The following is a 10,221-nucleotide window of genomic DNA, read 5'->3' as shown; positions in this document are numbered from 1 at the left end:
ACGAAGCACAAGCACTGACGCATGTAGGGAGTGTTCCTCAGGCTCAGAGAACTAGAAAGAAGTATTAAAATAGGCAGAATCTGGGGTAGTTGGATCATACTTGAATTATTAGTGGTCAGACTAAATATAGCTGGGTACGCAGACAATGACAAGAAACGAAGCAAAAGAGCTGACGCATGAAGGTGAGTGTTAGTCAGGCTCAGAGAACTAGAAAGAAATATTAAAATAGGCAGAATCTGGGCTAGTTGGATCATACTTGAATTATTAGCGGTCAGACTAAATATAGCTGGGTACGCAGACAATGACAAGAAACGAAGCACAAGCGCTGACGCATGTAGGTGAGTGTTAGTCAGGCTCAGAGAACTACAAAGAAATATTAAAATAGGCAGAATCTAAGCTAGTTGGATCATACTTGAATTAGTTGTGGTCAGCTTAATATAGCTGGGCACGCAGACAATGACAAGAAACGAAGCACAAGCGCTGATGCATGTAGGTGAGTGTTAGTCAGGCTCAGAGAACTAGAAAGAAATATTAAAATAGGCAGACTGTGAGCTAGTTGGATCATACTTGAATTAATAGTGGTCAGCTTAAATATAGCTGGGTACGCAGACAATGACAAGAAACGAAGCAAAAGCGCTGACGCATGAAGGTGAGTGTTAGTCAGCCTCAGAGAACTAGAAAGAAATAATAAATTGGCAGAATCTAGGCTAGTTGGATCATACTTGAATTATTAGTGGTTAGAATAAATATAGCTGGGTACGCAGACAATGACAAGAAACGAAGCACAAGCGCTGACGCATGAAGGTGAGTGTTAGTTTGCTCAGAGAACTAGAAAGAAATATTAAAATAGGCAGAATCTGGGCTAGTTGGATCATACTTGAATTATTAGTGGTCAGACTAAATATAGCTGGGTACGCAGACAATGACAAGAAACGAAGCACAAGCACTGACGCATGTAGGGAGTGTTAGTCAGGCTCAGAGAACTAGAAAGAAATAATAAATTGGCAGAATCTAGGCTAGTTGGATCATACTTGAATTATTAGTGGTTGGACTAAATATAGCTGGGTACGCAGACAATGATAAGAAACGAAGCACAAGCGCTGACGCATGAAGGTGAGTGTTAGTCAGGCTCAGAGAACTAGAAAGAAATATTAAAATAGGCAGAATCTGGGCTAGTTGGATCATACTTGAATTATTAGTGGTCAGACTAAATATAGCTGGGTACGCAGACAATGACAAGAAACGAAGCGCAAGCACTGACGCATGTAGGGAGTGTTACTCAGGCTCAGAGAACTAGAAAGAAATATTAAAATAGGCAGAATCTGGGCTAGTTGGATCATACTTGAATTATTAGTGGTCAGACTAAATATAGCTGGGTACGCAGACAATGACAAGAAACGAAGAAAAAGCGCTGACGCATGAAGGTGAGTGTTAGTCAGGCTCAGAGAACTAGAAAGAAATATTAAAATAGGCAGAATCTGGGCTAGTTGGATCATACTTGAATTATTAGTGGTCAGACTAAACATAGCTGGGTACGCAGACAATGACAAGAAACGTAGCACAAGCGCTGACGCATGAAGGTGAGTGTTAGTCAGGCTCAGAGAACTAGAAAGAAATATTAAAATAGGCAGAATCTGAGCTAGTTGGATCATACTTCAATTAATACTGGTCAGCCTAAATATAGCTGGGTACGCAGACAATGACAAGAAACGTAGCACAAGCGCTGATGCATGTAGGGAGTGTTAGTCAGGCTCAGAGAACTACAAAGAAATATTAAAATAGGCAGAATCCGAGCTAGTTGGATCATACTTGAATTAGTAGTGGTCAGCCTAATATAGCTGGGCACGCAGACAATGACAAGAAATGAAGCACAAGCGCTGATGCATGTAGGTGAGTGTTAGTCAGGCTCAGAGATCTAGAAAGAAATATTAAAATAGGCAGAGTCTGAGCTAGTTGGATCATACTTGAATTAATAGTGGTCAGCCTAATATAGCTGGGTACGCAGACAATGACAAGAAACGAAGCAAAAGCGCTGACGCATGAAGGTGAGTGTTAGTCAGGCTCAGAGAACTAGAAAGAAATAATAAATTGGCAGAATCTAGGCTAGTTGGATCATACGTGAATTATTAGTGGTTAGACTAAATATAGCTGGGTACGCAGACAATGACAAGAAACGAAGCACAAGCGCTGACGCATGAAGGTTAGTGTTAGTCAGGCTCAGAGAACTAGAAAGAAATATTAAAATAGGCAGAATCTGGGCTAGTTGGATCATAGTTGAATTATTAGTGGTCAGACTAAATATAGCTGGGTACGCAGACAATGACAAGAAACGAAGCACAAGCACTGACGCATGTAGGGAGTGTTACTCAGGCTCAGAGAACTAGAAAGAAATATTAAAATAGGCAGAATCTGGGCTAGTTGGATCATACTTGAATTATTAGTGGTGAGACTAAATATAGCTGGGTACGCAGACAATGACAAGAAACGAAGCAAAAGCGCTGACGCATGAAGGTGAGGGTTAGTCAGGCTCAGAGAACTAGAAAGAAATATTAAAATAGGCAGAATCTGGGCTAGTTGGATCATACTTGAATTATTAGTGGTCAGACTAAATATAGCTGGGTACGCAGACAATGACAAGAAACGTAGCACAAGCGCTGACGCATGAAGGTGAGTGTTAGTCAGGCTCAGAGAACTAGAAAGAAATATTAAAATAGGCAGACTCTGGGCTAGTTGGATCATACTTGAAATATTAGTGGTCAGACTAAATATAGCTGGGTACGCAGAAAATGACAAGAAACGAAGCACAAGCGCTGACGCATGTAGGGAGTGTTACTCAGGCTCAGAGAACTAGAAAGAAATATTAAAATAGGCAGAATCTAAGCCAGTTGGATCATACTTGAATTAATAGTGGTCAGCCTAAATATAGCTGGGTACGCAGACAATGAGAAGAAACGTAGCGCAAGCGCTGACGCATGAAGGTGAGTGTTAGTCAGGCTCAGAGAACTAGAAAGAAATATTAAAATAGGCAGAATCTGGGCTAGTTGGATTATACTTGAATTATTAGTGGTTAGCCTAAATTTAACTCGGTACGCAGACAATGACAAGAAACGTAACACAAGCGCTGACGCATGAAGGTGAGTGTTAGTCAGGCTCAGAGAACTAGAAAGAAATATAAAATAGGCAGAATCTGGGCTAGTTGGATCATACTTGAATTATTAGTGGTCAGACTAAATATAGCTGGGTACGCAGACAATGACAAGAAACGAAGCAAAAGCGCTGACGCATGAAGGTGAGTGTTAGTCAGGCTCAGAGAACTAGAAAGAAATAATAAATTGGCAGAATCTAGGCTAGTTGGATCATACTTGAATTATTAGTGGTCAGACTAAATATAGCTGGGTACGCAGACAATGACAAGAGACGAAGCACAAGCGCTGACGCATGAAGGTGAGTGTTAGTCAGGCTCAGAGAACTAGAAAAAAATATTAAAATAGGCAGAATCTGGGCTTATTGGATCATACTTGAATTATTAGTGGTCAGACTAAATATAGCTGGGTACGCAGACAATGACAAGAAACGAAGCACAAGCACTGACGCATGTAGGGAGTGTTCCTCAGGCTCAGAGAACTAGAAAGAAGTATTAAAATAGGCAGAATCTGGGGTAGTTGGATCATACTTGAATTATTAGTGGTCAGACTAAATATAGCTGGGTACGCAGACAATGACAAGAAACGAAGCAAAAGAGCTGACGCATGAAGGTGAGTGTTAGTCAGGCTCAGAGAACTAGAAAGAAATATTAAAATAGGCAGAATCTGGGCTAGTTGGATCATACTTGAATTATTAGCGGTCAGACTAAATATAGCTGGGTACGCAGACAATGACAAGAAACGAAGCACAAGCGCTGACGCATGTAGGTGAGTGTTAGTCAGGCTCAGAGAACTAGAAAGAAATATTAAAATAGGCAGAATCTGAGCTAGTTGGATCATACTTGAATTATTACTGGTCAGCCTAAATATAGCTGGGTACGCAGACAATGACAAGAAACGTAGCACAAGCGCTGATGCATGTAGGGAGTGTTAGTCAGAATCAGAGAACTACAAAGAAATATTAAAATAGGCAGAATCTGAGCTAGTTGGATCATACTTGAATTAGTAGTGGTCAGCCTAATATAGCTGGGCACGCAGACAATGACAAGAAACGAAGCACAAGCGCTGATGCATGTAGGTGAGTGTTAGTCAGGCTCAGAGAACTAGAAAGAAATATTAAAATAGGCAGAATCTGAGCTAGTTGGATCATACTTGAATTAAAAGTGGTCAGCCTAAATATAGCTGGGTACGCAGACAATGACGAGAAACGTAGCGCAAGCGCTGACGCATGAAGGTGAGTGTTAGTCAGGCTCAGAGAACTAGAAAGAAATATTAAAATAGGCAGAATCTAAGCCAGTTGGATCATACTTGAATTAATAGTGGTCAGCCTAATATAGCTGGGCACGCAGACAATGACAAGACACGAAGCACAAGCGCTGATGCATGTAGGTGAGTGTTACTCAGGCTCAGAGAACTAGAAAGAAATATTAAAATAGGCAGAATCTAAGCCAGTTGGATCATACTTGAATTAATAGTGGTCAGCCTAAAAATAGCTGGTTACGCAGACAATGAGAAGAAACGTAGCGCAAGCGCTGACGCATGAAGGTGAGTGTTAGTCAGGCTCAGAGAACTAGAAAGAAATATTAAAATAGGCAGAATCTGGGCTAGTTGGATTATACTTGAATTATTAGTGGTTAGCCTAAATTTAACTCGGTACGCAGACAATGACAAGAAACGTAGCACAAGCGCTGACGCATGAAGGTGAGTGTTAGTTTGCTCAGAGAACTAGAAAGAAATATTAAAATAGGCAGAATCTGGGCTAGTTGGATCATACTTGAATTATTAGTGGTCAGACTAAATATAGCTGGGTACGCAGACAATGACAAGAAACGAAGCACAAGCACTGACGCATGTAGGGAGTGTTAGTCAGGCTCAGAGAACTAGAAAGAAATATTAAAATAGGCAGAATCTGGGCTAGTTGGATCGTACTTGAATTATTAGTGGTCAGACTAAATATAGCTGGGTACGGAGACAATGACAAGAAACGAAGCAAAAGCGCTGACGCATGAAGGTGAGTGTTAGTCAGGCTCAGAGAACTAGAAAGAAATATTAAAATAGGCAGAATCTGGGCTAGTTGGATCATACTTGAATTATTAGTGGTCAGACTAAATATAGCTGGGTACGCAGACAATGACAAGAAACGTAGCACAAGCGCTGACGCATGAAGGTGAGTGTTAGTCAGGCTCAGAGAACTAGAAAGAAATATTAAAATAGGCAGAATCTGGGCTAGTTGGATCATACTTGAAATATTAGTGGTCAGACTAAATATAGCGAGGTACGCAGACAATGACAAGAAACGAAGCAAAAGCGCTGACGCATGAAGGTGAGTGTTAGTCAGGCTCAGAGAACTAGAAAGAAATAATAAATTGGCAGAATCTAGGCTAGTTGGATCATACTTGAATTATTAGTGGTCAGACTAAATATAGCTGGGTACGCAGACAATGACAAGAACCGAAGCACAAGCACTGACGCATGAAGGTGAGTGTTAGTCAGGCTCAGAGAACTAGAAAGAAATAATAAATTGGCAGAATCTAGGCTAGTTGGATCATACTTGAATTATTAGTGGTTGGACTAAATATAGCTGGGTACGCAGACAATGACAAGAAACGAAGCACAAGCGCTGACGCATGAAGGTGAGTGTTAGTCAGGCTCAGAGAACTAGAAAGAAATATTAAAATAGGCAGAATCTGGGCTAGTTGGATCATACTTGAATTATTAGTGGTCAGACTAAATATAGCTGGGTACGCAACACAATGACAAGAAACGAAGCACAAGCACTGACGCATGTAGGGAGTGTTACTCAGGCTCAGAGAACTAGAAAGAAATATTAAAATAGGCAGAATCTGGGCTAGTTGGATCATACTTGAATTATTAGTGGTGAGACTAAATATAGCTGGGTACGCAGACAATGACAAGAAACGAAGAAAAAGCGCTGACGCATGAAGGTGAGTGTTAGTCAGGCTCAGAGAACTAGAAAGAAATATTAAAATAGGCAGAATCTGGGCTAGTTGGATCATACTTGAATTATTAGTGGTCAGACTAAATATAGCTGGGTACGCAGACAATGACAAGAAACGTAGCACAAGCGCTGACGCATGAAGGTGAGTGTTAGTCAGGCTCAGAGAACTAGAAAGAAATATTAAAATAGGCAGACTCTGGGCTAGTTGGATCATACTTGAAATATTAGTGGTCAGACTAAATATAGCTGGGTACGCAGAAAATGACAAGAAACGAAGCACAAGCGCTGACGCATGTAGGGAGTGTTACTCAGGCTCAGAGAACTAGAAAGAAATATTAAAATAGGCAGAATCTAAGCCAGTTGGATCATACTTGAATTAATAGTGGTCAGCCTAAATATAGCTGGGTACGCAGACAATGAGAAGAAACGTAGCGCAAGCGCTGACGCATGAAGGTGAGTGTTAGTCAGGCTCAGAGAACTAGAAAGAAATATTAAAATAGGCAGAATCTGGGCTAGTTGGATTATACTTGAATTATTAGTGGTTAGCCTAAATTTAACTCGGTACGCAGACAATGACAAGAAACGTAGCACAAGCGCTGACGCATGAAGGTGAGTGTTAGTCAGGCTCAGAGAACTAGAAAGAAATATAAAATAGGCAGAATCTGGGCTAGTTGGATCATACTTGAATTATTAGTGGTCAGACTAAATATAGCTGGGTACGCAGACAATGACAAGAAACGAAGCAAAAGCGCTGACGCATGAAGGTGAGTGTTAGTCAGGCTCAGAGAACTAGAAAGAAATAATAAATTGGCAGAATCTAGGCTAGTTGGATCATACTTGAATTATTAGTGGTCAGACTAAATATAGCTGGGTACGCAGACAATGACAAGAGACGAAGCACAAGCGCTGACGCATGAAGGTGAGTGTTAGTCAGGCTCAGAGAACTAGAAAAAAATATTAAAATAGGCAGAATCTGGGCTTATTGGATCATACTTGAATTATTAGTGGTCAGACTAAATATAGCTGGGTACGCAGACAATGACAAGAAACGAAGCACAAGCACTGACGCATGTAGGGAGTGTTCCTCAGGCTCAGAGAACTAGAAAGAAGTATTAAAATAGGCAGAATCTGGGGTAGTTGGATCATACTTGAATTATTAGTGGTCAGACTAAATATAGCTGGGTACGCAGACAATGACAAGAAACGAAGCAAAAGAGCTGACGCATGAAGGTGAGTGTTAGTCAGGCTCAGAGAACTAGAAAGAAATATTAAAATAGGCAGAATCTGGGCTAGTTGGATCATACTTGAATTATTAGCGGTCAGACTAAATATAGCTGGGTACGCAGACAATGACAAGAAACGAAGCACAAGCGCTGACGCATGTAGGTGAGTGTTAGTCAGGCTCAGAGAACTAGAAAGAAATATTAAAATAGGCAGAATCTGAGCTAGTTGGATCATACTTGAATTATTACTGGTCAGCCTAAATATAGCTGGGTACGCAGACAATGACAAGAAACGTAGCACAAGCGCTGATGCATGTAGGGAGTGTTAGTCAGGCTCAGAGAACTACAAAGAAATATTAAAATAGGCAGAATCTGAGCTAGTTGGATCATACTTGAATTAGTAGTGGTCAGCCTAATATAGCTGGGCACGCAGACAATGACAAGAAACGAAGCACAAGCGCTGATGCATGTAGGTGAGTGTTAGTCAGGCTCAGAGAACTAGAAAGAAATATTAAAATAGGCAGAATCTGAGCTAGTTGGATCATACTTGAATTAAAAGTGGTCAGCCTAAATATAGCTGGGTACGCAGACAATGACGAGAAACGTAGCGCAAGCGCTGACGCATGAAGGTGAGTGTTTGTCAGGCTCAGAGAACTAGAAAGAAATATTAAAATAGGCAGAATCTAAGCCAGTTGGATCATACTTGAATTAATAGTGGTCAGCCTAATATAGCTGGGCACGCAGACAATGACAAGACACGAAGCACAAGCGCTGATGCATGTAGGTGAGTGTTACTCAGGCTCAGAGAACTAGAAAGAAATATTAAAATAGGCAGAATCTAAGCCAGTTGGATCATACTTGAATTAATAGTGGTCAGCCTAAAAATAGCTGGTTACGCAGACAATGAGAAGAAACGTAGCGCAAGCGCTGACGCATGAAGGTGAGTGTTAGTCAGGCTCAGAGAACTAGAAAGAAATATTAAAATAGGCAGAATCTGGGCTAGTTGGATTATACTTGAATTATTAGTGGTTAGCCTAAATTTAACTCGGTACGCAGACAATGACAAGAAACGTAGCACAAGCGCTGACGCATGAAGGTGAGTGTTAGTCAGGCTCAGAGAACTAGAAAGAAATATTAAAATAGGCAGAATCTGGGCTAGTTGGATCATACTTGAATTATTAGTGGTCAGACTAAATATAGCTGGGTACGCAGACAATGACAAGAAACGAAGCAAAAGCGCTGACGCATGAAGGTGAGTGTTAGTCAGGCTCAGAGAACTAGAAAGAAATAATAAATTGGCAGAATCTAGGCTAGTTGGATCATACTTGAATTATTAGTGGTCAGACTAAATATAGCTGGGTACGCAGACAATGACAAGAGACGAAGCACAAGCGCTGACGCATGAAGGTGAATGTTAGTCAGGCTCAGAGAACTAGAAAGAAATATTAAAATAGGCAGAATCTGAGCTAGTTGGATCATACTTGAATTAATAGTGGTCAGCCAATATATAGCTGGGTACGTAGACAATGACAAGAAACGAAGCACAAGCGCTGACGCATGTAGGTGAGTGTTTGTCAGGCTCAGAGAACAAGAAAGAAATATTAAAAAAGGCAGAATCTGAGCTAGTTGGATGATACTTCAATTATTACTGGTCAGCCTAAATATAGCTGGGTACGCAGACAATGACAAGAAACGTAGCACAAGCGCTGATGCATGTAGGGAGTGTTAGTCAGGCTCAGAGAACTACAAAGAAATATTAAAATAGGCAGAATCTAAGCTAGTTGGATCATACTTGAATTAGTTGTGGTCAGCTTAATATAGCTGGGCACGCAGACAATGACAAGAAACGAAGCACAAGCGCTGATGCATGTAGGTGAGTGTTAGTCAGGCTCAGAGAACTAGAAAGAAATATTAAAATAGGCAGACTCTGAGCTAGTTGGATCATACTTGAATTAATAGTGGTCAGCCTAAATATAGCTGGGTACGCAGACAATGACAAGAAACGAAGCAAAAGCGCTGACGCATGAAGGTGAGTGTTAGTCAGGCTCAGAGAACTAGAAAGAAATAATAAATTGGCAGAATCTAGGCTAGTTGGATCATACTTGAATTATTAGTGGTTAGACTAAATATAGCTGGGTACGCAGACAATGACAAGAAACGAAGCACAAGCGCTGACGCATGAAGGTGAGTGTTAGTTTGCTCAGAGAACTAGAAAGAAATATTAAAATAGGCAGAATCTGGGCTAGTTGGATCATACTTGAATTATTAGTGGTCAGACTAAATATAGCTGGGTACGCAGACAATGACAAGAAACGAAGCACAAGCACTGACGCATGTAGGGAGTGTTAGTCAGGCTCAGAGAACTAGAAAGAAATATTAAAATAGGCAGAATCTGGGCTAGTTGGATCGTACTTGAATTATTAGTGGTCAGACTAAATATAGCTGGGTACGGAGACAATGACAAGAAACGAAGCAAAAGCGCTGACGCATGAAGGTGAGTGTTAGTCAGGCTCAGAGAACTAGAAAGAAATATTAAAATAGGCAGAATCTGGGCTAGTTGGATCATACTTGAATTATTAGTGGTCAGACTAAATATAGCTGGGTACGCAGACAATGACAAGAAACGTAGCACAAGCGCTGACGCATGAAGGTGAGTGTTAGTCAGGCTCAGAGAACTAGAAAGAAATATTAAAATAGGCAGAATCTGGGCTAGTTGGATCATACTTGAAATATTAGTGGTCAGACTAAATATAGCGAGGTACGCAGACAATGACAAGAAACGAAGCAAAAGCGCTGACGCATGAAGGTGAGTGTTAGTCAGGCTCAGAGAACTAGAAAGAAATAATAAATTGGCAGAATCTAGGCTAGTTGGATCATACTTGAATTATTAGTGGTC

The sequence above is a fragment of the Haemaphysalis longicornis genome, unplaced genomic scaffold (assembly GCF_048455015.1).
Source record: "Haemaphysalis longicornis isolate Haplotype H1 unplaced genomic scaffold, Haemaphysalis longicornis Haplotype H1 scaffold_15, whole genome shotgun sequence".
Taxonomy (NCBI): domain Eukaryota; kingdom Metazoa; phylum Arthropoda; class Arachnida; order Ixodida; family Ixodidae; genus Haemaphysalis; species Haemaphysalis longicornis.
Note: the sequence above shows the minus strand (reverse complement) of the source record.